Source organism: Lissotriton vulgaris, chromosome 5 (genome assembly GCF_964263255.1).
Source record: "Lissotriton vulgaris chromosome 5, aLisVul1.2, whole genome shotgun sequence".
NCBI classification, from domain to species: domain Eukaryota; kingdom Metazoa; phylum Chordata; class Amphibia; order Caudata; family Salamandridae; genus Lissotriton; species Lissotriton vulgaris.
The window spans coordinates 2,322,920-2,350,420 of record NC_141693.1 but is presented as its reverse complement, the minus strand read 5'-3'; the positions used below and the strand labels follow the sequence as shown (position 1 = coordinate 2,350,420).

General features: G+C 45.1%; 1 protein-coding gene across 1 annotated transcript in view; it reads left to right on the top strand.

Moving 5' to 3' along the window:
* LOC147709948 (uncharacterized) overlaps window positions 1–27,501 on the top strand; it is a 111,434-nt gene that overhangs the window by 44,479 nt on the left and 39,454 nt on the right. The window contains exons 2-3 of the mRNA XM_086919907.1: window positions 20,335–20,531; window positions 21,722–21,857. The gene's annotated coding sequence lies outside the window, so the exon portion shown is untranslated. The remainder of the gene's footprint in view (window positions 1–20,334; window positions 20,532–21,721; window positions 21,858–27,501) is intronic.

Sequence of the window (27,501 nt, the reverse complement as noted above, 5' to 3'; positions counted from 1 at the left end):
ATCCACACCCGCACCCGAAGAGCCAAGTCCCACACCAGGCCAGTAAATATATGCACAGTCCATGCAATGGTAACCTCACGAAGTCCAATCCCCCCCCACCCACCCCAGCATCCCAAACATGCCAGCAGCCATGAAACCCCCAAAAACGACCCCTCCTCCTTCCCCTCCCCCCCAACTTCAGAGAGGCAAACAGCCAAACAAACAATAAGTCAGCGGGGAATACCCGACAGGGGAACATCTGAAAGTGCGCGCTGCCACTATCCGGCCCGTAGCTCCAATCTGTACCGCCCTCGGTGGAGGCTAGGGCCGAGAGAGTGGTCCTTGGTATACGTTACCACTGGGGTGCGATGTCCAGTAAGGTCGTCACTCGTGTACCTCTCCATCTCCCAAATGGTGAATCAGCGCCAACCAGCAAATAGGTACGTTGCTGTCGTAGGTCGAAGTATGTAAAGGCCATTAGTCCCCTTGGAGGTCTGGAGGTAGTTCATCGTTCTCTAGTTCGTCCTCAGGTGCCTGGTCGTCCCTGCGTGCTCTCCGGATCGACTTAAGGTAATCCTCGGCTTTCTGCGGGTTGGTGAAAAAGCGTTGCTTGCCCTGGTGAGTAACTCTTAGCTTCGCCGGGTACAAGAGTGCATAGTCTATTTGGGCCTCCCGCAGTTTCTTTTTCACTGGAAGGAATTTGCGCCGCTCATCCTGAACCATCGGCGTGAAGTCAGGATAGATGGAAAATGTGATGCCCTCAAACCTCAGCGATCTTTGTGTCCGGGCTGCTCGGAGGGCCGTGTCGCGATCACGATAATTCAGAAGACGAGCAATTATAGGCCTCGATGGCAGGCCAGGTTGGGGCATAGGCGCCAGCGAACGATGGGCCCTCTCCACTATGAACTGGGATGAGAAAGCTTCCTCTCCGATTGAGCCCTTGAGCAATTTCTCCACATAGAGCTCCATTCTGCCTGTGGCAGTGGATTCCGGCACGTTAGTAATGCGAATGTTGTTCCGGCGGCTTCGTGCTTCCAAGTCCTCATTCTTTGCCGCAATAATGCGGAGGAGGTTATCCATTCTCGCCAACTGTGTCGTGTGGGACGCGGCGGCGTCAGTGTTGTCGGAGATTCTTTGTTCCGCAGTTGTAAGGCGTTCCTCATGGCGGTCCACTTTATGGACCAAGGCGTCCAGTCGGGCTGTGACGCCGTCCACCTTCTCCACCACGGTAGCGAATCCTTGCCGCATTTCCTGTAGCAGGTTGGTAATGTCCGCAGCAGGGGCAATAGGTGGGGCAGGTTGCGGGGGCGGCTCGCTGGGCCCCGGGCGCATCTGCGTCGATGTATTGCCCTTGCGAGAGTTATCGAAGCTCAGCTTAGGCTGGCGAGTGTCAGGTCGTCCCATGGTAGTGCCCCGAGGCAGGTGAGGGTTCAACCAGAATAGGGAAGGTTGAAAGAGCCAAGCGGGCGATAAGCAGCCAGTTGCACGTCAGAGGGGCCTCAGGTTCGGAGCTCTGCAGTGTCACGCAGTATGTACGGTGCCACCAGTAGCGCCACGTGTCCAACGAATGTACAATGATAGCAGCCGCCCGTTTTGTCTTGGGCCCCCAGCAGTAGCCCCAGGTACCTGCCAGGTAACGTGAAAGTCGAGGCACCGGCCACCTTGACGAGTCGCAGGGCCAGATCCAGGGAAGCGCGCCCCACCAGACACTATCAGGCGTAACGCGACTCACCGGGTAGTACCTTTGAGGTATGGCAGCCAGGCACCCCGATTGCAGCCGTCAGCGCTTCCAGCTCTCGAAGGTCTCGCAGCGCCGTGCAGGCAAGCAGTGCGGGAAGCGACAAGGGGATCCTGCATAGATGGGGCCGCCCCGTCCCCTGGTCGATGAAGCTGGTGGGCAGCGCCGCGCAAATCCGGGCCTGCGGCGCTATGGGGGACAGGCACGGCGATCTGGCAAGGCCGTGGCAGCAGGCGTCCCGGCAGGAGCAGTTCTCGCGCTTTACCGGTGAGGCTTCGCCCGGGAGGACACCAAACGCAGGATTGCAGTAGCCGCTCACCCGCTCAACTTCCACCGCACACCGGCCCAGAGGGGTGAGGCAGGCGAGGTCTCAGTGCGGCCTGGGCGCCTCGTGGCAGGCCCCGGGGTCGCGTAGCTGTAGCGGCCGAGCGCCCTCCTCATGTAGCTCCAGGGCAGGTGTCGGGCAGTTTTCGGGAGCCCGTATCTCCGGCCCTGAGGATCGCAGCCACCTCAAACTTTGGACGAGTGTAGGGAGCACTCTCTGGATGCAGGATCCGGACTCCTGGAGGCAACACGGCACCCCGTGGCGTAGGATTAAGGCAGGATTAGCGTCCAAGGAGCGGGAGCTGCAGGTCTAGGCAGCCATTCCGCAAGCGCGCCCTCTAGCGCCCCCAAAAAAAACCCACACATAAATAAAAAGCATTGTAATTTACAATGCCAATAGCTCAAACTCTAGCAAATGTGAGGCCTATTGCATTGCAAATGCTTGTTTCTCTTTCCATTTCCTTGATTTTATTGATGGTAGGCAACATTAAGGGGGTGTCTTCTTACCTACCACAATTATAACACAAATATCACATTTTGATTCATGAGTTTACTTTCCTTTGTGTAAAGAAGTCACATATTTGATTTACCAGTGGTCGACTATTGCCTCACAATGATTCCTTTGTCTAACACTTAAATAGCATGGGTTTCCACAGGTTCAAGTAGGCAACATGAACCGGATCCTTTTCTGATGCCACGTCACAGTGGGAGTGTGCCATTAGGTGTAACTTGAATACCTATAATTCCCATAATGTCTCTTTAAGTGTTTCGTAGCCCTGAAGAAGTCGCATGCTCACATCAGTCGAATGCGACGCAACACGTGTTGTCTAAGGCTTTGAATACATCTGACTAGGAGAGGGACAATACATTTTGTTTGACCAAGCAACAGATCAAGAATGTTCTTACACTATCACTAATGTGTATTATATACTCTCAGCATGTGCAGGGGATTGTTGTTTTGTTCTGTTAGTGGTTTTCCAAAGTTTGGGGAGGAGGTGGCTTGCCCTACCCATTTGCACTGCTTACATATTTTATTATAACTTCACACCATTTGTGTACTGCCTACAAGCACCATTACCCTACCAACCACCAAACGAGGCTTTAGTGCTCGAGGTAGTGTTGACTGGCTTGGAACTTAGCAGATACGGCGAAGCTATACTCTAAACCTTCTTGCTCTGAATCTTTCTCTTGAAAGGAAAGATTGATAATCCTTGCAGAGTGCCATGAAGTCTGGACTGAGGCTTTGCTTTTCTTGCAGAACGTACTACCGGAGAGTATCCTGGCAACAAACTTAATTTCCCAGCAGGCCAAGAACTCTCACATAGGGCTTGATTTATGTGTTGGTGAAAAGGGTATTTCATTGCAATGGTGAGAGAGTACTCTTTCCGCTGCCCTGAAAGTCCACCTGACTCATTTAGAGTCGGGCGGACCTTGAATGTATCGACGCCGGAGCCTACTCCATCTCCACCACCCCCTACACATCTCCGAATGCCTGATGGAGTGAGGGTCGTTAGAGGTTTGGCCATGTGTCCGCATGTGCTATTTAGATTGGGCGTACACTTTTCACCGCATGTCACCACCCTGAAAAACATGGCCGTAAGGAGCAGTGAAAACATTTAAATGACCCCCACGCCATGGGAGTATGCTACCATGCCGAGGATATCTTTGTTCTTTAAATTTTATAAAAAGAAAATCCTGCATTGGAATAAAAAATAAAGTTGTAAGTTTGATGTATGCCTCCGTCATGTTAACGGAGCCGTCCGTCAAACTTACAGTGCATTTCCAGGAACCACCATGATGGTGATTCCTGGAAATGCTAGATACGTCTGCAGGGGCAGCTGGCATCTCTAAATACTGCAGGCAGAGTACCCTCACCATGGCGGGAGTCAAGTACTCTGGCATGGTGACAGTACTCCATCCGCCAAAAATTAAATTAGTCCCTTAGGAGGCGTGACAGCCATCTTGAATATTTGGTTGTAACTTCGCTCATAGCCCACTGCAGCTGCAGTCCGAACTTTGCTACACGGATCTAGGATCTCCTTTTGCTAAAGACCTGTTGCTTCCTTGTATTGCATTAAATGACATTGGGAAAATGGAAAAATATTTTTGGAAGTCGTGTTGTTAACAGAAAATTAACTTTGAACTATTTTGAACATTATTATAAACTCTTATGAGACTGGTTTGTTGTATGTTTTATGTAACGGGACAGCAAGCACGATTAAGCCAGGACTATGTACTAATGTTATGCATAAGTGTCAAAACATGAGGTGTAGAGTTCCAGTATGTTTTCCTTTAGTACAGTTGAACTTAAATGCTCTTTTGTAATGTTTGATTGTGATGGCAGAGAAGTCTGATTCAGTCACTCCTTTCTTTCGCCACAGAAGCAGCTTCTTGTAGTCGTGCACTTAGCAACCAATATACATGCTCACCCATTTTTGTTCTCTGCCGGGGAGTTTCTCACCACTGTGCTTTCCTCCCTCTTACGGAGCCAGGAGGCATTCTGAGTGATCAGTGGGGTGTTGGGTTATTTCCTTGAGCTCAGCCAGTGAGAGGGAGGTGTGGCTTGCAGTGTCCAGGTAGTGGCTGTGTGCTTCCAGCTGCTTTATGAGGAAGGAAATAGAAAAGCCTGACAAATCCTTCATCCTGCTGGCCAGTACATTTTCAAATAAATTATACGCTGGTTTTGCTGAATCTCTTAATTGCCCTGTCAAATGCCAGACTCCCAAGCTTAATTTTCTGCACCACCCCAAGCTGTGTTCTCTTTAATATCTCTATGGAGTCAATTGGTGCTCTACTCACAGATACCAGCATCAAGATTCACCAATGTGTCGAGCACAACCGTACTTGAATGTCTCTATGATTCATGAATCAGCGCTTCAACCACTCCTTGCACATCATTCAGACCGGGATATTCAGCACCTAAAGAAGCTCAACACAACACAGACAGAATTACTGTTATTTGCCACAAACAACAAAAATAAGCAAACAGGAATAAGTACAAACCTGTCTCAGGAACAAACACTGACAGCTTTGAACACAAACTTTCACAGACTACCACGTCTCTTCGATTCATCCTGGACACCGGTCTCACCCTCCAGAACCACTGTGCCAAAAATAATAAAGAGCCTGCTACCAGATCTCTTTTAAAGAAAGTGAAACCTTTTTTTTACAGAAAGCAACTTTGGAACTGCTGTTTAATACCAGTACTCTTGCAGCTGGACGATGGTAATGCCCAGCTCCTTGGCCTCCCAGATACGGGCATCTATTAAAGTCGTTCTAAATCCAACATCACATTTTCTCAAGGGCCTGAAGCAATATGAGCACATCACCCCCATCCTGAAGGAGCTCAATTGGCTTCCCTTACCAGCTGCATCATTTATCGCACCCCCACTTCTCTTGAAGACAAGATCAGAATCACTTGTGGTTCTCGGCACACCGCAACAAGTACACCATCAAATGCCAGATTAATACGTGTAAAAAGAAAAAAAAATAAGGCAGCATACCTTTTCCTGCTATGCACTCAGGATCTGGAACTACATTCTTGTATCCATCAAGACTGCCCCAACTCCAATTTAGGAAAGAGTTGTAGATTCATCTCTTTACAAAACTATACATCACAATGCACGGACAGTCCACAAACCAGCTACCTCTCCTATCACTTGTTGACTTTATGCTTGTCCTTGACCCTGTACAGCTCACTAACGCGTTTATGCGAGGTTTGCGCTATGGAAATACCAAATTAATACATGCATACATACAAAAATACTTACACGCTGAGTATTCTATTATTTTTATAAAGAGGATAGTGGTATAGAAAAAGTCTAGTAGAGCATATTAATAAATATTAATTTTTTAAGATCTATGAAATCTGATATGGGAAATTCGGTCAACACCACTGATGGACAAATTTTGACAAAATTGATATGTATATTGGCCACAGTGGATGATAACCATATTACTAAAATAAGAACTGAACCAAAAGAATTCTCCTCTCTCAGCACTGCGGCTCAATCAAATATCCCTAATTTAACAAATAAAATAGTCGAGTTACTTATAAGAAAATAGGGGACTTTAGTTTGTATGTCCCAAGACTCAGGACCTAGCAAAGCTTAAACAACTTGATGTTTCTTTGTCTCTAAGAGTAGGTCTGATTCTTTTAAAATATATTTAAAGACAACATGTACTGAGAAAGTTTATGTGCTGGATATTTGACACCTTTTTGGTGGCTTAAAAGCATATTTGAAAACATCTAAAATTTTAGAGATTTTATGCATGATTCTGCAATTAAGATTGTTAAAATCAAGAGAAATTCATTTGGTAAGGTTATTAAATCCGCTGAAGGTGCATATCACATGGTTGCATCTAAAGTTTTTAAAAAAAAACATTTATTTTTCAGTTTCAATAAGTAACAGACAGCAATAATGGCAACATTAAAATCAAGAGACACTTATCAATTACAATATGAGTATACGAGCTGCTGTTTGCCATTGCTTACTGCTACCCGATCGAGGCCCATCCAGACACCACCAGCTTCCCATGACTTCTGCGGTTATACCTACCCGCCGTAATAATCACTCGCAGGGTCACTCGCATTGTCACTATTAGCCAACTCTGGCACCTGCACGAGGGTCCCGAAAGGCATCACACACTGTCTCCCAATCCTGCATGTTATCCTCTAATTTATCATCTCGCCTATTCAGCTTCATGTGCACCTCCTCTTCCAGTGTCCACTCCTATGGTTGCATCTAGAATTACTTTCACATCATGCATTGTTATTAATTTAATACTGATTAATTAAGATAATTTGCTCTCTAGGGGCATTGATATTATTCCTAATCAGTTTATAAATGCCATAACTCTGGAAACAAATGAATTCTCTCTGTTGAGTTGTACATTGTTAAAAATGTAAAAGGCATGAATCCCTTTTTAACTAACATCAAGATGCTCGCATTAGCAAAATTTAGTCTGGGCTTCTTGACAGGTTACTAAATATGCTGAATACAGATAAGACAATAGAAATGAAAACAGAAGTTCTACAAACTTGGGCTTGGTTACCAGCGACTCTAAATTCAAAGGGAACATCCTATAACACTATTCTACCAATGGTCTATCTTTAATCAGATGGAACAACAATGCTCAGTTTTCAGTTGTTTGATTATTATGTTATTTCCAAGGGAGCTATAAACCCCCAGATTTATGCCCAGATTTGAGTCCAATGCACACTGCCACTGAAACCAAGCTATACCTGGCTCATGACCCCTAAGAAGGGCAAAAACGGTCCTGGGCTGCTTGTGTTCTGGTTCAGGAAGTGTATGGGCTTTTTGGCCCCCAAACTGTGGAATATCATGCCTTTAGATTTGAAACAAGTAGGGTCTGAATCTGTTTTTCGTGAGAAACTTAAGACATGGTTCTTTTGGCAAATACATGGCAGGTCCAGCCTGTTATTTAAGGGTCATTACTGGAGTTAGCTTTCATAGCACGGGCACACTCCGGATGGAGTAACCAGGCGCTTTATAAATCATTGTTTTAATATTATTTTATTTATTATGTAGGAAAGTGCCACTTTTTGAAATGGTCACCCCCACATTTTGCTCACTGGTACTGTTGTTGATTGGTAGTGCACTGGGTCTCTATTAACCAGGCCCAGTGCCAGTGCTGTTCCCTTAAAACAAGACAAATGTGCACTGGCAACCCAAATGGCACGGACTTTAGCACCCCTGTAAGTCCCTAGTAAATGGGACCCTGGGCATGGGTACTATAGAGGGTCCCTAAGAGCTGCAGCATGTATTATGCCACCCTCAGGGACCTACACACAAACCACATGCAGACTGCCATTGCAGGATGCGTGAAATGGTGCAAGCCATTCCAAATGCACAACATGGCATGCTCACTGTTTGCCATGCCCATGCGTGTTTTGATTTATCAATTACCCTCATGCCCAGGAGGGTTCACCAACACGGCACCCACCACCTTGAGAAAATCTACTAAACACATCCAAACGGAGTGCGATAATCCACAATCCATTTAGATTTTAGTACTGTTCCCATGAGGCACAGGGTCAAGTCTGATTTGCATATAGCTGGGTCTGAACTGGGGTGGCGAAGTGAGCTAAAGAACGATGACGGATTCAACCCAGATCTGTGACTGAGGGTGAGTGTCTAAAAAGTTTCAGCGCTCCATCCATCATCTCCTTGTGTTTGCTTTGTTCACCCTAAGTTGGCAGGGTATGCTCAGACGTCGGTCCCTTGGTCACTTTGCCACTGCATTCAAGCTAGCCTGACCGAAACCGGTCCTAGGATGGCTTGGCAGTTCGGGCCAGACTGTTCCCATGAGGCACAGGGTCAAGACTGATTTGCATATAGTTGTGTCTGAACTGGGGTGGCGAAGTGAGCTAAAGAACGGTGATGAATTCAACCCAAATCTGTGACTGGGGGTGAGTGTCTGAAAAGAGTCAGCGCTCCGTCTATCATCTCCTTGTGTTTGCTTTGTTCACCCTAAGTTGGCAGGGTTTTCCCAGACTCATTTTGCCACTGGATTCAAGCTAGCCTTGCTAATGAGGGCTGTTAGCCCAAAACCGGTCCCAGGATGCTTGTTTCCGGTCCAGGGAAGACATGGCAGTTTGGGCTGGACTGTTCCCATGAGGCACAGGGTCGAGACTGATTTGCATATAGCTGTTAAGTGAGCTAAAGAACGATGATGTATTCAACCCAGATCTTTGACTGGGGATGAGTGTCTGAAAGTTTCAGCGCTTCGTTCATCATCTCCTTGTGTTTACTTTGTTTGCCCAAGTTGGCAGGGTATGCCCAGAGGTGGGTCCCTTGCTCGCTTCGCCACTGGATTCAAGCTAGCCTGGCTGATGAGGGCTGTTAGCCCAAAACCGGACCCAGGATGCTTGTTTCCGGTCCAGGGAAGACATGGCTTGGCAGTTCATGCTGGACTGTTCCCATGAGACACAGGGTCAAGACTGATTTGCATATAGCTGTGTCTGAACCGGGGTGGCGAAGTGAGCTAAAGAACAATGATGGATTCAACCCAGATCTGTGACTGGGGGTGAGTGTCTGAAAAGTTTCAGTGCTCTGTCCATCATCTCCTTGTGTTTGCTTTGTTCGCCCTAGGTTGGCAGGGTATGCCCAGACGTCGGTCCCTTGCTCACTTTGCCACTGAAGTCAAGCTAGCCTGGCTGATGAGGACTGTTAGCCCGAAACCTGTCCCAGGATGCTTTTTCCAGTCCAGAGAAGACATGGCTTGGCAGTTCATGCTGAACTGTTCCCATGAGGCACAGGGTCAAGACTGATTTGCATATAGTTGTGTCTGAACTGGGGTGGCAAAGTGAGCTAAAGAACGGTGATGAATTCAACCCAGATCTGTGACTGTTAGGGGTGGTCGGATTTGACCTCATAAATGAGTGTTCAACGTAGATTCCACAGGGCTAAATCGGAGTTCTCCTTCCAGCATTTCCTATTGAACTCCATGAGAACTATGTTGAGTCCTTTTGTGACATTCCCTAAACAGCGTGCTGGGTTGTGTTGGCAAACTTTCGAGGCGCTCCCTAACTAAGTGAAAAGGGAGTCTCACCCGCGAATCATTGCTTGGCTTACTGCTTGGTTAGTGACCACGCCCCCTTTACTCAGCGTCCTGCTTTGTGAGGTTCCCGTAGCGTTCTTGGTTCCTGTCTGCCTTCCTGTTCAAGTTTGTTCCCTGATTCCTGAGCCCGTGGTATTTTCTTTGTTTCCCTGTTGGATTCCCTGCATTTCTTCCCTACCCTTTACCCCGAATTTCGCTGCCTAATCTGTTCCCGATACTTAGTCTCCCTGTCTCCCTTCCCGCTTCTCAGTTCTCCCCGGTGCCTTGCTCGACTTTCCGCCTTAGCGACTTGTTCTCTCCCTACGCCCCGTTAATGGTGATTGGTTCGTCTTCGGGACATTCTTTCCGCTCCGTTCCACTCGGTCTTCAGTTTATGAGTGGACGGAGGCTTTCTCTGGGCATTAGCGTTTCTGTGTTTGTACATGTCCACGCGCTCCACTCTGTCTTTAGTTTATGAGTCGGAAGTGGGAGTTGTTGCCTTGCCACTTTGTCTTTCGCTCCATAAGTGGTACGAGTCTGTCATCTGCTGCTCTGGTGGCCCAGTCTTGCTCAGTCTTCAGTTTATGAGCAGGACTGGAATTGTTTACCTTCTTGCTTGGAGGTATCCCTTGCTGAGTAGTCATCCAGGTTCCCTTCACTACCTCCTGGTTCAAGACTTTTGACTACTCGCTTATGCTCTGACGCTCACCTGGTGAGGTAAGTGGAATTCTTTATTGAACACTTGTGTACTAGTCCTGCAAATTACTAGAGAGTTTAGTCCTATTGTATGTTTGGTTACAGCCATCTCCTGCCATCGAGACTGCAGCTACAACGTCCCTGCTGGGGGAGAGTTGGTATACTCCCTGGGAAATTCCCCCCACACTTTTTGGGAGCAACTGACTTTGAGTGAGTTATCTCTTCTCACTTGGGTCGTTGCTGTTTGGAAGTGTGGGGGACATTCATCTTTGCTCCTGTGGACTTCCATCCTCCTCAACAGGGGAGGACCCTTAACAGAAAGCCAAGCCCACGTATATATATTCCACCTGAGCAAAGATGAATACAGACCCGAATACGGGTATCTCTGAACACACCCCTACAATGGAAGAGATCACTGTAGTATTAACGGGATTACAACAGGAAGTGGCCATGTTACGCACAGAAAATATGAAGTTACAGGCGGAAGTAACACACTTACAAGCACAAGAGACAGGGGCCATGGGTGGGTCAGGCACAGTTCCCAAGAGAAATTATATTCAACCAGCCCGTTTTTCTGCGCAAACAACCATGGCCAGTCCCCCTGCTGATGCATCAAACATGGTACCTCCTGTCCAAGTCACAGTCCATACACCTAGTCCCGTTCCCTTGGCTATGCCAGAGAGATTCACAGGAGACAGTGCGAAGTTCAATAGTTTCATGACCCAGTGGCATCTCCAGTTTATGTGTAAGGCGGCTGCCTTCCCAGACGATGCCGCGAAGGTAGCGTTTATTATTTCTTATCTAGGAGGAAACGCCGCCGAATGGGCAGTCCCTCTTATAGAAACTGACGATCCCTTGTTATACAAGTACAATGATTTTCAGCACAAGTTTAGAAGTCTTTTTTCCAAACACGCATACATGCCAGCCAGTGATAATGCCCGGCTTAATCTAAAACAGGGGTCCAAAGATCTCCTCACATACATAACACAGTTCAACCGGTTATTGGCCGAAACATATTGGCCTGAAGAGAAAAGAACATCGTTATTTTACAGAGGATTATCTGATGAATTAAAAGATATACTGGCGCAAATAGTAAATCCACCTGAAGATTGTCCTTCATTTATTGAGCTCACAGTGAAGTTGAATTATCGACTACAAGAGAGAAGAGGAGAAAAATCTCGCATCGGATTTCCCAAGTTGGTGGTACAGAGATCCGACAAGAAAGAGATTAAGGACATGCCTGAGCCCATGCAGATTGGTGGGGTGAGAGGCCCTATCTCAGAGGAAGAAAAATCCAGAAGAAGGAAGAACAACTTGTGTTTATACTGTGGCAAGAGAGGCCATTATGCTAGAGAATGTCCTAGTCGTCCTTCTGTTCCTTCCAGGAAGATAGCCAGTGTTCAGGAAAACTACCAAGCTTGAGGAATGAGGGGATCGATTCTTCAAGTACATCTCTTTTTCAGATCTCACAAGACAAAAAGACGTTGACTAGACCAGTGAAACATTTCTTATTGAATATTACCCTCGTGATCACCAATCAAGACAGACATAACATGTCTATACTCCTAGACTCAGGAGCGACTGGAAATTGTCTGGACATACAGCTAGCCCATAAAATGAGCATACCCTTCATGAACAAAAATAGGCCTGAACCAGTGAAGTCAGTGGATGGATCTGAACTGTCATCGGGGTTGATCAGTCACCAGACACCTCCCCTTCTCTTGGTATGTGGAAATGGGCATTCAGAACAGATAACCTTTGACTTGATTGACACTCCTAACTTTGGAGCTATATTAGGAGTGCCTTGGTTGCAAACCCACAATCCTAAGATTGATTGGATAGAAAGAACAGTGATGCTGAAATCGCCATACTGCATGACTCATTGCTATCAAGAGGCCAGTGACAGTTTACACCCTTTGTGTTGCACCGTCCAATCCATAGCGGTGGCATCGGTGGTACCGGAAATCTATTCAGAATTCAACGCCGTGTTCAATGAGGAAGAAGCAACTAAACTACCACCACATCGTACATACGATTGTCGCATTGACTTGATACCTGGGGCTGAACTTGCTAACAGTAGGATATACGCGCTGACCTCAGCCGAAACTGAATACTTAAAAAACTATCTGGATGACATGTTGCAAAAAGGGTTCATCAGACATTCAACATCCCCGGTGTCCTCGTCTTTATTTTTTATCCCGAAACGGGAGGGTGGCTTGAGGGCATGCCTGGATTACCGGGCTTTAAACAAGATCACCATAAAGAATAAATATCCACTGCCACTCATCCCTGTCCTGCTGGACCAAGTGCGAGGAGCAAACATTTTCACAAAGATAGACTTAAGAGGAACCTATCATTTAATTCGGATCAAAACGGGCAACGAATGGAAAACTGCATTTCGCACCAAATTCGGATTGTATGAGTATTGTGTCATGCCCTTCGGATTATGTAACGCACCAGCCGCGTTTCAATATTTCATCAACGAAGTACTACGAGAATGTCTTGATGTCTTCGTCATCGTGTACATTGATGACATCTTAATCTATTCACAAACTGAAGAAGAACATGTGGTACACGTGAAAAGAGTGCTGAGAAAACTGCAAGAGAATTCCTTGTTCGCCAAGTTGGACAAAACCACTTTTCACACTGATACCATCGATTTTTTGGGTTTTGTAATATCGCCCCAGGGGATTCATATGGATCCCAAGAAGACGAAGGCGTTAATGAATTGGCCCAGTCCAACTACAATCAAGGAGGTGCAGTCCTTTCTATGATTCTCAAACTTCTATAGAAGATTCATAGATCACTTCTCTGACATCATCGTCCCTATAACCAAATTGCTCAGGAAGGGTACCAAGTTCTCTTGGAATGAAGAAGCGGAACAGGCGTTCCGTAACCTCAAAGATAAATTCATGTCTGCCCCCATTATTCGTCATGCCGACAACACCTTACCGTTTTTCCTGGAAGCTGATGCTTCTCAATCAGCCGTTGGAGCTGTCTTATCTCAGAGAGACCCAGGGACTGGGCAACTACATCCTGTTGCGTACTTCTCAAAGACTCTGCTTCCTGCTGAGCAAAATTATACTATAGGCGAAAGAGAACTCCTTGCCATCAAGCTATCCTTTCAGGAATGGAGGCATTAACTGTTAGGATCTCCACACGTCATTACTATCTTTTCTGACCATCGGAATTTACAGTTCTTCAAATGTGCCAAAGCCCTTACACCAAGACAGATGCGTTGGGTATCCTTCTTTAGCGAATACGATTTTATAATCACTTATAGACCTGCAGCCCAACATGGCAAGGCCGATGCTCTCTCAAGAATAAACAGCCTTATCATAGAGCCCACAAACAATGCACCTCCTATTATTCCAGAACATAAAATCATTGGAGCAGAAGAACACCACTCCAAGTCCTTTTTGGAAACCTTAAAGGAACAATACGCATTGATCAATGAACAAGACTGGAAGAAGAATCCACTGAATACCGTCAAAGAAGGGTTATATTTCCATGACAACAGATTGTACATACCCCTTCCCACCCTGCAAACACAAGTCCTAGAATGGTGTCACAACAGTGTGCTGGCAGGACATCCAGGGACAGCCAAGACGGTTAGTTTATGTCAGAGATGGTTCTGGTGGGATCACATAAACAAAGACACAACGGCTTATGTTAAAGCTTGTTCAGTTTGTGCCAGGCAAAAGGCTTCCCGTTGTGCACCCACAGGACTGCTAAAGGTCATACCTGCTCCTCCCAAACCATGGCATACAATAAGTATGGATTTCATAACAGAACTGCCCAGTAGTAAGGGGTACAACACCATACTGGTAGTAGTTGACATGTTATCCAAGATGGCCCATTTCGTCCCTTTGAAAAAGATACCATCATCACAAGAGTTAGTACATATCTTCATAGCTCAGGTAATCCGCTTACATGGCACTCCAGCAGTTATTTTTTCGGACAGGGGCCCTTAATTTGTTTCCAAATTTTGGAGAGGAGTGTGTTCAGTGTTGCAAATGGATCACAGATTGTCCACAGCCTATCATCCCCAGACTGATGGACAGACTGAGAGGACCAATCAGACACTGGAGCAATACTTACGTTTCCTCCAGACCAGTTTACCTTCCACTTGGTTGGAAGCTCTACCATTGGTCGAATTTGCGTACAACAACGCAACACACTCATCTATAGGAGTGTCCCCTTTTTATTTCAACAATGGACAACATCCAGGGTTCCTCCCTATCCCTTTCCCGAATGATCTTGACAATATCCCTGCATTAAAAGAACACCATCAACACATAAAGACGGTTTGGGAAAACGCCATTCAAGAATTAAACAAAGCCGAAGAAAACATGAAACATCAGGCAGACAAACATCGTAGAGAGGAACCACATTATGATGTAGGTGAAAATGTATGGTTATCCACCAAAAACCTCAGACTTCCTGGATCGAAGAAATTACAGCCTCGCTTCATTGGTCCCTATCCCATCAGCAAAGTCATAACCCCAGTTACTCTCAAATTGCAAATGCCCTCACACATTAAGATTCATCCTGTTTTCCATTGTTCCCTACTCAAGAAATACACCCCCGCTGAAATCCGAACAACCTCCTCCTCCGGTAGTGATAGAAGGTGAGGAAAAATTCGAAGTACAACAGATCCTAGATTCTAGAAGACAGAGAGGAAAACTCCAATATCTGGTAGACTGGGTTGGGTATCCTCCAGAAGACAGGACCTGGGAACCTGCAGAGGATGTACATGCTCCTAGATTGATAAGGAGGTTTCACCGATTGCATCCTTTGAAACCCGGCCCCGGGGGAGGCATTTGAGGGGGAGAACTGTTAGGGGTGGTCGGATTTGACCTCATAAACGAGTGTTCAACGTAGATTCCACAGGGCTAAATCGGAGTTCTCCTTCCAGCATTTCCTATTGAACTCCTTGAGAACTATGTTGAGTCCTTTTGTGACATTCCCTAAACAGCGTGCTGGGTTGTGTTGGCAAACTTTTGAGACGCTCCCTAACTAAGTGAAAAGGGAGTCTCACCCGCGAATCATTGCTTGGCTTACTGCTTGGTTAGTGACCACGCCCCCTTTACTCAGCGTCCTGCTTTGTGAGGTTCCCGTAGTGTTCTTGGTTCCTGTCTGCCTTCCTGTTCAAGTTTGTTCCCTGATTCCTGAGCCCGTGGTATTTTCTTTGTTTCCCTGTTGGATTCCCGGTATTTCTTCCCTACCCTTTACCCCGAATTTCGCTGCCTAATCTGTTCCCGATACTTAGTCTCCCTGTCTCCCTTCCCCCTTCTCAGTTCTCCCCGGTGCCTTGCTCGACTTTCCGCCTTAGCGACTTGTTCTGTCCCTACACCCCGTTAATGGTGATTGTTTCGTCTTCGGGCCATTCTTTCCGCTCCGTTCCACTCGGTCTTCAGTTTATGAGTGGACGGAGGCTTTCTCTGGGCATTAGCGTTTCTGTGTTTGTACATGTCCATGCGCTCCACTCTGTCTTTAGTTTATGAGTCGGAAGTGGGAGTTGTTGCCGTGCCACTTTGTCTTTAGCTCCATAAGTGGTACGAGTCTGTCATCTGCTGCTCTGGTGGCCCAGCCTTGCTCAGTCTTCAGTTTATGAGCAGGACTGGAATTGTTTACCTTCTTGCTTGGAGGTATCCCTTGCTGAGTAGTCATCCAGGTTCCCTTCACTAGCTCCTGGTTCGTGACTTTTGACTACTCGCTTATGCTCTGACGCTCACCTGGTGAGCTAAGTGGAATTCTATATTGAACACTTGTGTACTAGTCCTGCAAATTACTAGAGAGTTTAGTCCTATTGTATGTTTGGTTACAGCCATCTCCTGCCACCGAGACTGCAGCTACAACGTCCCTGCTGGGAGAGAGTTGGTATACTCCCTGGGAAATTCCCCCCACACTTTTTGGGAGCAACTGACTTTGAGTGAGTTATCTCTTCTCACTTGGGTCGTTGCTGTTTGGAAGTGTGGGGGACATTCATCTTTGCTCCTATGGACTTCCATCCTCCTCAACAGGGGAGGACCCTTAACAGTGACTGGGGGGGAGTGTAGGAAAAGTTTCAGTGCTCTGTCCATCAGCTCTTTGTGTTTGCTTTATTAACCCTACGTTGGTAGGGTATGCCCAGAGGTGGGTCCCTTGATCACTTTGCCACTGGATTCAAGCTAGCCTGGCTGATGAGGGCTGTTAGTCCGAAACCGGTCCCAGGATACTTGTTTCCAGTCCAGGGAAGACATGGCTTGGCAGTTTGGGCTGGACTGATCCCATGAGGCACAGGGTCAAGACTGATTTGCAAATATCTGTCTCTGAACTGGGGTGGCGAAGTGAGATAAAGAACGATGATGGATTCAATTCAGATCTGTGACTCTAGGTGAGTGCCTGAAAAGTTTCAGCACTCCATCCATCATTTCCTTGTGTTTGCTTTGTTCGCTCTAAGTTGGCAGGGTATGCCCAGATGTGGGTCCTTTGGTCACTTTGCCACTGGATTCAAGCTAGCCTTGCTAATGATGGCTATTAGCCCAAAACTGGTCCCAGGATGCTTGTTTCCGGTCCAGGAAAGACATGGCTTGGCAATTCGGGCTGGACTGTTCCCATGAGGCACAGGTTCAAGACTGATTTGCATATAGCTGTGTCTGAACTGGGGTGGCGAAGTGAGCTAAAGAATGATGATGTATTCAACCCAGATCTGTGACTGGGGTGAGTGTCTGAAAAGTTTAAGCGCTCCGTCCTTCATCTCCTTGTGTTTGCTTTGTTCGCCCTAAGTTGGCAGGGTATGCCCAGATGTGGGTCCCTTGGTCACTTTGCCACTGGATTCAAGCTAGCCTGGTTGATAAGGGGTGTTAGCCCAAAACCGGTCCCAGCATGCTTGGTTCCGGTCCATGGAAGACATGGCTTGGCAATTCAGGCTGGACTGTTCCCATGAGGCACAGGGTCAAGACTGATTTGCATATAGCTGTGTCTGAACTGGGGTGGCGAAGTGAGCTAAAGAATGATGATGTATTCAACCCAGATCTGTGACTGGGGTGAGTGTCTGAAAAGTTCAAGCGTTCCGTCCATCATCTCCTTGTGTTTGCTTTGTTCACACTTAAAATCTAGGCACACCCCTAAGGAGGGCCACCTGAATTGGACAGTGGAAAAAGGGTTTGGTGAAACTAGGAATTTTGGGTCAGAATTATGCCCACTCCTCACAGGAAGTGGTCATATAGGGGATGGAGACACCCCAGGGGTAGGTAGCCCATTGGTTACTACCTCACACTCCTCGAAATGCTCCGTAACTCAGTATTAAGGTGACCCACAGAACCAGCGAAACAGATTCAACTGCATGGGAACATAAGAAGGACAAAGAACAGCAGACACTGCAAGAACAGGGGACCTTCACCCAACTTGGCGCAAAACCCCTGCCTGGCTGCTGGTACCTCAACATTTTCAAAGACCCGGCTCTTTCAAAAGCTGTGCATCATCCTCAACATTTGAAGGACTGTCCAGCACATCAAAAACCATCTAGCATCTCATTTGGGGTGGAGGTGCCACTTCCCTGCATCAGCAGGCACCGACTGCATCTGTCCAATACACTATGTTGTTGGCCATTGGGCCCACTGAGGTAGCAACACGTTAGTAGAATTCCTTTGTCTCTCCCCTGCCGTTTAAAACGCTAGACCCTCCAAGGGCCCCCCTGCACAAATACCCTAGGTACCGGAGTACGTGCAACAGCCAACCTTTGTTTGTGTCAACTCCAGACACCACTGTGAGAAAACCAACCTGCATGATGAGGGACTTCCGGACCAAAGAGTTGCCCTGCAGTGTTGATTTCCGTCCCCCTGCAGAAACTGACCCAGACTTGTGAGAGTGACCAATGCAAGTGGCCAGCCGGCCAAACTCTTCTGCACCCGAGCAACCCAGCCCAGGTTCATAGTAACCTACTACATCCCTTGCTCCAAAGACCCTCATGAGCCTGCCCCCCCTTTGGATTCTGCTGGACTTGTCCCCACACCCCCACCTTGCAGCCTTTGTTTTCAGGTGCCCACAGATTTATGGGGTGCAGCTTGAGTCTACCAACCGGACCAGCACCTCTTCACCCAGACACGCCAGGCCAGGTAAACTAAAACTGCTGGTGGTTCCTTGGACCTCTAGCACCTTAAGCCCAAAAGGCACCTCTGAACTTCGACTATAAGTATATGTGTGCAGTACATGTCCCCTCCCGTAGGAAAACATTACCATGTTTGCGGCTCATATCTCAAAAAACGTTATTCATGTATTTTACTGTCATTTTGTAAAATCCATAACTCCGAAAGTACTTACCTGATTCTGATGATCTTGGTATATAAAATTATATAAAAATCTATGTTATTTTTCGAAATTGATCACAGATTTCTTCTTGAGTGTGTGTCTCGTTTACTGACTCTGAGTGTACAACAAATGCTTAACACTTTTCTATGATAAGCCGAAGCTGCACAACCACATTACCACAAATAGAGCCCTTGGGATTATTAAAGTAAACCCTGTAAACCAATAAGGATCGTCTGAACGTTTTGCATGGTGTGCCCTCAGTTTGGCATTACTACATAAAAATACAAATAAGAACTGTCTATCAAAAATACCCATGGATGAACAAACATCTAATCAGATTGAGAAATACAGCGAACAGAGAATTTCGGTTATTGAAGAAAAATCCTATCAATGTAGTGCAGTAGCTCAAGGTTCACTCAATGAGGAAAAAATATAAAAAGGAGGTATGGCTGGCCAACAAGTTTCATCAACATCAGTACTGAAGTAAATTGCTGTATGTCAGTAAAAATAAAAACCCAAGGGATTTTTAGAGGATGATACATGACATCAACAAAGGCTCAGACAATTAATTCAACACAAATGTAACTGGAGCAGCCTGGGTCCGAAATCTGCAGGATCATTTTTCATTAACTACAGAGAATACACAGGATCAGGTCATGAATCTCAGTCTCAATGTTGACATAAAGACCCTGGATTCTTCAAAAACACTAGTACCAGAGGTCATTGCCACAGAAAAATGTAATAACGGTAAGTAAGTGTGCAAGAGCTAGAGTTGCACCTGGCCAAAATGTTCTGCCACATGCTATTTATAAAGCCTATCCAACATTTTGTGCAAAATAACTCACTATACTATACCACACAGCCTTGTTAGTAGGAGAGGTGCCGGCATCATGGAGAGGCTCGATAATACATCCTATCTTCAAAGAAGGTATGGAAAGCAACCCACGCGATTATAGACTCATACCGCTCTATGACATTGGGGCTAAATACCTCACAAGTTATCTCCTTCAAGACCTGGCTGACAGGGCTACCGAATTGAAAATAGTGCAACTGAAGCAGACAGGTTTCCGGCCTGGCTGTAGAACCCTGCCAAACCTCTTGGCCATGGCTATCTATATGGAAACATTTTCTCAACTAAATCTACAATGTTTGCTTGCTTCATTTATTTCAAGGCGGCTTCTGACAGTGTGCCTAGAACACTGCTATGGACAAAACTATGCTACAGAGGGGTGTGCAGTTCCTAACAAGGGGACAGGGGAAAGGACAGGTCTTTCTTCATGATGCCCTCACACACCCCGAAGGATGTCATGCTTCATCATTGGGCAGAGCCGTCGGGCCGGCGCTGCAATGCCCGTCGGGGACAATGCCTAGGGGGATTGGATAAGGTAACTACACCTATTGCAACGGGGAGTGACTGATTGTGTGAGTAATGATTTAAGTTGATTGATGATACATGAAGTGGCAGACATTCAGGGAGGGTGTGCGTTGAACTGTAGTATGGGACATTTCTCGAGACGATCATTGATTTGCTTTGTTTGGGGATTCAGTGATGGGCGCCTATTTTCTTTTCCCTGTAGGTGATGATCTGCCCTTTCACACTTAGCCAGATTTAATTATTTGCAGGGGTGTTCTCCTTTTTTTCTGGTTCTTCAGACACCAGAACAGTCCTTTTAGTTATCAAACAAACACCTACGCAAAATACTGCAATTCTGTTTCATTCTCTACTTGTTCTTCAACAGCAGTGCACTGCACTCCACGTCTATCCTGCTCGGGTCATCGCGATTCATGAGGATGACTGGTCTGGTACAGGGTTACTTGGAACCACTCAGGACTGGAGGAGTTTCATGGAAGAACTCAGGACGGGACTGGGAGCTGCAGGACTACCTCATGAACAGCAAGAAGAAAAAAGTTATTGAGTATCGACTTCAATTCAAAGGTAAACCAAGAGTCTGAGGCCAAGTACTACTCAGCTATTTGGAATAGAAAGAGCTGTGTTTGTGAAATGCTGCTCTGTGTGTGTGTGTGTTGGACTTGTGGCAAAAGGGAAACTCTGAGCCCCCCACTTTTTTGTTTTTGCTCTGTCTCTGAGTCTTCTTATCTTGATACACTCCTCATGAAGCTTATCTTCATTCTGTCCTTCTCTTGACTCTAAAATACAGTTTCTCTTTTGCAATCCGCAGGCCTTCTTTTAGTCTTCTTCACGAATGAAAGACGAAAGCTAGCTGAGTTCAACAACACTCCTGCTTACCTACAGGACCTGTGCAGAGAGGCCACAAAGAGTGGATATTCGCGAGCAGAATGCAGACGCACCGCTCAATTTTGCAATACCGTATAATTTTTTCTTTTAACAATCATATTAACTAAGGGAAGTGGGTGGGTGGGTTCATTCCCTAACCTAGAATACAGACCATTTAGATACATGGTAAATTGGGTCTTGGGGTCAGAAGGACTGTTTGCAATGCATGTATTGTACTCTGTCACACTCATTCCTTTGCTTCCTTCTGACAACAGATTGATAGCGAATGATGTGCTGCTGCTTATTGCCCAGATGAATGTTGGCCTTGTGTTGTTGTGTTTTTCTTTGTCAAACCTTTTCCCAAAACCCATTACCCATCCATTCATCAAACCCCTAACCCACTTCCCCCAAGCTGTGTGATTCATTGAGCTGTGGCTTAAATGACATCATCAATGGACCACTCACTTGGTGGGCTGGATGTGGTAAAAGCAACACCAACTCACTGTAGAATCTTTGAAGCAGTAGCCCACACCAACCCTTTACCAACCCACACATTAAAAATGATCCATAGTTTTTGAGATATAGAATGAAGTACATCAGTCGTCAGCAACATCTTCATTGCGGCCTTGTGTTGCCGAACCGTAAACGCCTAACCTAAGCTTGTCGATTCTGGACTTTGAGTCTATTTTTGATAACTTGTGGATTTCACAAATATTACTGCTAGCTCCACATCAGCCAAACTAGCTAGTATTGCTAGTTTGTCTGTTTTAGCACAACCAGGCGTTCTCATTGTGTTTTCATCATCACATAGTACTCAGGTGGTGTCAATTTTTGTACATTTTTTATAAATATATATAAACCACTTACTCAGTCTTTCTACTTCCATTTAGTTGCCTACGATAGACAATCCTCAATCAATCATTCAGAAGAATCCTACAGTTGGAGCTCACCTGGGTGGAACTAGAAGTGGGATCTTGCTTGTGAAGTTGTGATGCCTCCCTTTATTATTGCTGCACCTATATTCAGGTAAGACAACTAGTATGGACATAATTTAACTAAGTAAGAAGTAAATTAACTACTACTGATTTTTATCTAGACAGCTCAGACCCTCAACACAAAATAGCCTAGGTCATCTCATCATGGCAGCATTCCCATAATGGTCAAGATAGTTAGAAGTATAAGCCTGGACTCTATAACAAAATGCTAAGCCATCTCCGGTCTGAAGTTACAAGCACATAAACAGACTGCGTAAAACTACTTGTAGGCAGCAGTGCAAAGTAAATGTAAAATAAACTACTCCAGGCATAAACTTGTAGAACTGGCCAGCAAGGCTAGGTACCCGTCTCTCGAGGCTTCCTCTTCAGAGATGACTACATAAGGGAAATGGCCAAATATGTAGGGATGTTTAGCTCCATTCAGAAGTCCCAAAAGGACATCAAAAAGTGTTCCAACATAGGGTTTTTAGCAGGGCGGGGAGAACGTGGGGTCCGTTCCTCGGCCGTGCCTAGCCTCATCAAGACCTTCCTGGACCGTGGCACAAGATTTTCCCAACCAACCTTCACCAGCCACCAAACCTTCTACCCACAAAGACAGCGAATAAGTGGGAGATCCTTCAGGGTTGACCGGAAGCAGAGAGGATTCTCCTCAGGTAATAGTCTTGAAAGACCTTTCAGGTAACTCTATAAAGGTAGGAGGCAGGCTGGCCCAATTCTGTAGGAATTGGAATCTAGTGACACCGGATCCCTGGGTTCTGAGCACAGTCAAAGGATACAAGATAGAGTTTGTGAATACCCCTATCCAAATGAAGATACCATGGAAAATGGTATTTTCGAAGGAGGAAAAGAACCTAGTTTCACAGGAGGTAAAAGACTAGCTAGCCAAAGGGACAATCAGAGAAGGTTCAGAGTTAGGTTTTTTTAGCAATATCTTCCTTGTAGAGAAGAAGGAAAAAGGTCTAAGACGGGTAGTTTATCACCATTTCAAGATAGAATGGGTTCATCCTCTAAGGGACGTCCTGAGAAAAGGGGACTGGTTGACAAGGCTGGACGTCAAGGATGCATATTTGACCATTCCAATTTGGGAACCACATCAGAAATGGCTCCAATTTACTTGGGAGGGAAAACTCTAGGAGTTTTGCAGTCTCCCCTTTGACCGGTCATCGGCACCTTGGTACTTCACCAAGGCCCTCCGACCCGTGGCGACCTGGCTTAGGGAAAGGAGAGTGAACATTATAATATTCTTGAACAATATTCTGTTAATGGCACAATCCAAAACTATGGTCTCCCGTCATACAGATCGAGCCATACTTTTATCAGAACACCAAGGTTTTTATCATAAACAGGAAAAATACCATGCTTAATACCGAGCCAGGAAACAGAATTCCAGGGCTTTGTTGTAGACACACAATAGAATTAAAGTTACCAGAGGAGAAGCAAAGGAACCTCCGCTGGAATTTAGAAAAATACTAGGAAAAAAGGAATTCCCCTTAAGGTTTCTCGCTATGGTCCTGGGTCTCTTGTCCTCTACGATCCTAGCAATTTACCCAGGTCCCTTATACTACCTGGCCCTCCAAAGACTCAAGGCAAGGACAATGAGGGCAACACAGTCCTACTCCCAGATGTTGTCTTTAGACCAAGACTCAAGGAAGGAACTTCTGTGGTGGCAGAGCCTGGGATAATAACAGAATCGGTCGCGATTTTAGAAGGATGGGGAGCGAGATGTAGCAACTCATAAATGGGGATTCTGGACAGAACAAGAGAAAGGGTTGCGCATCAACTGTTTGGAATTACTAGCAGTCTCATTTGCAAGTTGTTGCTATACCCAGAAATTGATGAAATGTTGCGTAATGCTCAGCATGGACAATGTATCAGCAAAGAGGTGTGTAAACAAGTTGGGAGGACCTCACTCCAAAAGACTTGCAGATCTAGCAAAGGGTTTTCTGGGGATATTACTTTAGCAAAGGACTTTCAGTTGTAGCGGAACATATTCCTTGTTTAAGCAATGGTGTAGCGGACTGGTTTTTCAGGAATTTCCAGGACTCTAGCAATTCGAGGTTAGACAGAGAAATATTCCTATTTATCCAAGCGAAAAGGGGTCACTTCAGGACAGACCTCTTTGCAGACAGACTAAACACACAGCTGAGGAATTTCTTCAGCTGGAGACTGGACCCTAAGGCTCGGGGATAGATGCCTTCCTCCAAGATTGGAAGAGGTTAGCACCTTATGCTTTCCCTCTATTTGCTATGCTGACACGACTACCCCTCCATGCGTGAAAGTGCAGACAGACCATGGTGGTAATAACACCCCTTTGGAGGTCGCAAGCCTGGTTCCCAATCATGCTAGAAATGACTATAGACTTCCTTATTCTAATACCGTAATTCAGGGAAAAACTCCTAGGCCCAGGAGGAGAGTAACATCCTCTAGTAGAACAAGGGCTACTGGTACTAACAACCTGGAAGATTTTAGGAGACAGTAACAAATCCCAGGCCTTTCGCCAGACGCTTTTTAACTCATTCCAGAGTCATGGAACCCTGGAACAAGGAAGGCATATCGACCGGGTTGGAACAAATGGGTTTGTTGATTTCTTCAACAAGACTGTGATCCTGTTTCAACTGAAATAGTACATGTAGTAAATTACCTATCAGAACTATTCACATCAGGTCTATCCCATTGAACAGACAACATTTACAGACATTTATAGCCACAGGGCACTCTTTGGTGGACAGCGTTTCTGTAGGGCAGAGCTTAGTAACTAAGAATATAATGAGAAATAGAGGGGTACTGAAACCGCTTACTGCAAAATACACTGCTTTATGGGATGTTAAAGACATCTTACGAATGCTAGTTTGCTGGAAGACAGCTGAAAACCATCGCTCTTATATTATGTACATTTCTTATAAACTTTCTGTGTTACACTTTCGGGTGTCCTTTATGTGGACTTTGGACGTAAAAGCCTTAGATTTCACTAGCAGGGCCTGTCAACCTGAGGGAGTATTTTTTTACCTCAAAAAGAGAACAAAGACTGTCATCTTCTGTTTTCTATCCTTTCTTTTCACAGAATGAAAAATTTTGCGTTGAGAAATGCTTAAAGGAGCATGAGAGGAGAACTGAAAGTTCAGCACAACTATTAATTTCTGATAGTTGGCCTCATAGACCTGTCTCTTCACTCACCTTAGCGAGAATGGTGAAAGAGGTTATAAGCAAGGCCAGTGTGGATGCCTCTATATTTGGAGCACACTCTCTTAGAAGTGCATCGGCTTTCCAAAGACTTTATTTCGGGAGGGTGAGGTCTGCTGGATATTCTTAGAGCTGCAGATTCGTCAAATGAAAATGTGTTTAAAAATTGTTACTTTAGACCGATTGCAAATGCAATTGATAATGTATTAAATACACTTTAAACTTGCATAATGTTCGCCTCTGTGTCATGCCATAAAATTTAGATTTTTCACAGTCCAATGGGCAGAAAATCAGGATTTTATTAAAGACACGGAGGCTAAGATTATCTATCCACGTTGATAACCACCCTAGTGGAACTAGTTATTACCTCAATACGTCAAATTTCTTGTTTTTTTCTTTCAGAATAAGAAGTTGTCTCCACTTGAGCTTTTTCATGACGAAACGTTAAATACAGAGGAATACATTTTTTGGGGGAGTGAACTTGTTCAGAGCACCGGAAGAGGAAGAAGGCTGCGTGCGAGGGGACTTTATAGCTTGTTAGAATGTTATTGAAGTTCTATATTCTTCAATTGTTGCTGCTGTGAGCTGGCAATAAAGGAGATTTGCATAATCTTAGCCTCCGTGTCTTAATAAAATACAAATTTTCTGCCCATCAGGCTGTGAAAAATCTATATTTTTCCCTAAATTTCAGAAATACTAGAAAACTCTCCCTGAGTTTGGATACATACACAAAAAATAGATGCATTATCATTGTCCTTGAAAAATTATTTTCTAAAAATAAATGTTCTCAATAGTAAAACTTTCGCTATGTTAAAGGGGCGGAAACAAGCTGCTTTTAGTTGGAGAGTAGGAAGTGTGGAGCTACAAAAGGTACCTCATTACACATATCTAGGGATGCTAGTTTCATGAAATTGGTTTTACCTCACATCTCTCGATTAAGTGTGAAGGTTTTGGCACAAGGTGGTAAAAGGCATTGTTTGCACCTATTGCAGATATGCAATGTAAAGATCCCTTCAGCCTTGTTTTACTGGGAAAAACAGGTTGTTATCTTTTGCCTAGCTTCTTTTATTAAGACCGAAGGCAACATATTACTTTGAATATTTAATATCAAAAGATCCACTCTGGTAGAGGCACTTTATCTGGAATTTGGAATACTCAACTGTAAATATAAAGCTTTAGGTGCCAAAATCCAGTGGGTTTACTGTGTACACTGTGGAAAGGACAATACATTATAAGGTTTACCTAAGAATGAACTGTCATTGGCAGTTGCCCTGGTTTAAGGTTTTTTCAAATGTTATGTGAGCCTTATTACTTTTAAATATGTTAAAAAACTAAAATTAAAGTTCTGGATTGCAAAGTTACATTTTGAAGCTGATTATGCACATTGTAGGGATCTTGCATTGCATAACATTATTGCATATTCCTGAAAAAGCCATAGAGATATCTAAGAACTCAAATTGATCACAAGGTCCTTAGGTTTCTATTTCTTCTATAAATTGGTGGTCTCCCTGTGGAAGTCACTGTTAGAAGATGGATTGGCCTACGTCAAGATGGTTGGATATGCCCATCTTTTGGCATGGTTCCCCAGGCTTTTTGCTTTGACCTCCTGGTTTTTGTGATGGCCTGGATCTTGTTTATGCTGGTAAAGTGTTTCTGTGCACTTTAATACTGCTGATCAGTACTAAAGTGCAAGTACTCCTGCTGTAAATTGTGTTTATGGGTTATTGTTTCCATGATTTGCTTATTTGATTTTCTCTACGTCCCTGGTATCGTACACTGTGTGTGCCCAGGGCATGTAAATCAAACGCTGCTAGTGGGCTTGCAATATAAAACAATGGGGAACCCAAAAGCCACAGGACGCGGGTCAAAGACAGTACAAAAAGAAGTGGTCACAGTAGTCATTGAAATCAACATCACCTTGAATAAATCGATTATCCAAATCAGTCATATTTAAATATATTTATATCAGCATTTTGATTTGCAAAACATCAATATACTCGTACTGAGGTGCTCCATGAGAAAGAGTAATGAGAAAGGATTTGCTTAGGTGAGGGTTTTGAGGGAAGAAAAAGGACAACATGAAAAATTTGCATAGTAGATTGACAAAGATCTGTCCAGCCTAATTGTGGGCTACATATACATGAAAACTCACAGTATTGCAAAGACACAGTAAGTCAATCGCTGTTGCCTATCCGTGAAGGTAACCACGGTGCAGGTACAAACAATGAGACCGTCGATGTTCCGACCCCAATAATAGATGAAGGGAAGTTTAGTCCTTAAGACGGGGGTCTTCATCAGGACATGTGGAGACACCTATGGATTATTTAAAATAAAGTGGCCATATTACTAATGGTGATGGGAATGATTAATTTATAAATAACAGTCAAAAAAACAATGTATGTTAACCTTTTCTCCACCTTAAATGTCTAGGTGGATCCATTTGCAGTGGTGGGCCTGTAGGCCTCCATGTTAGGGAGACGAGCGCTCGCATATGA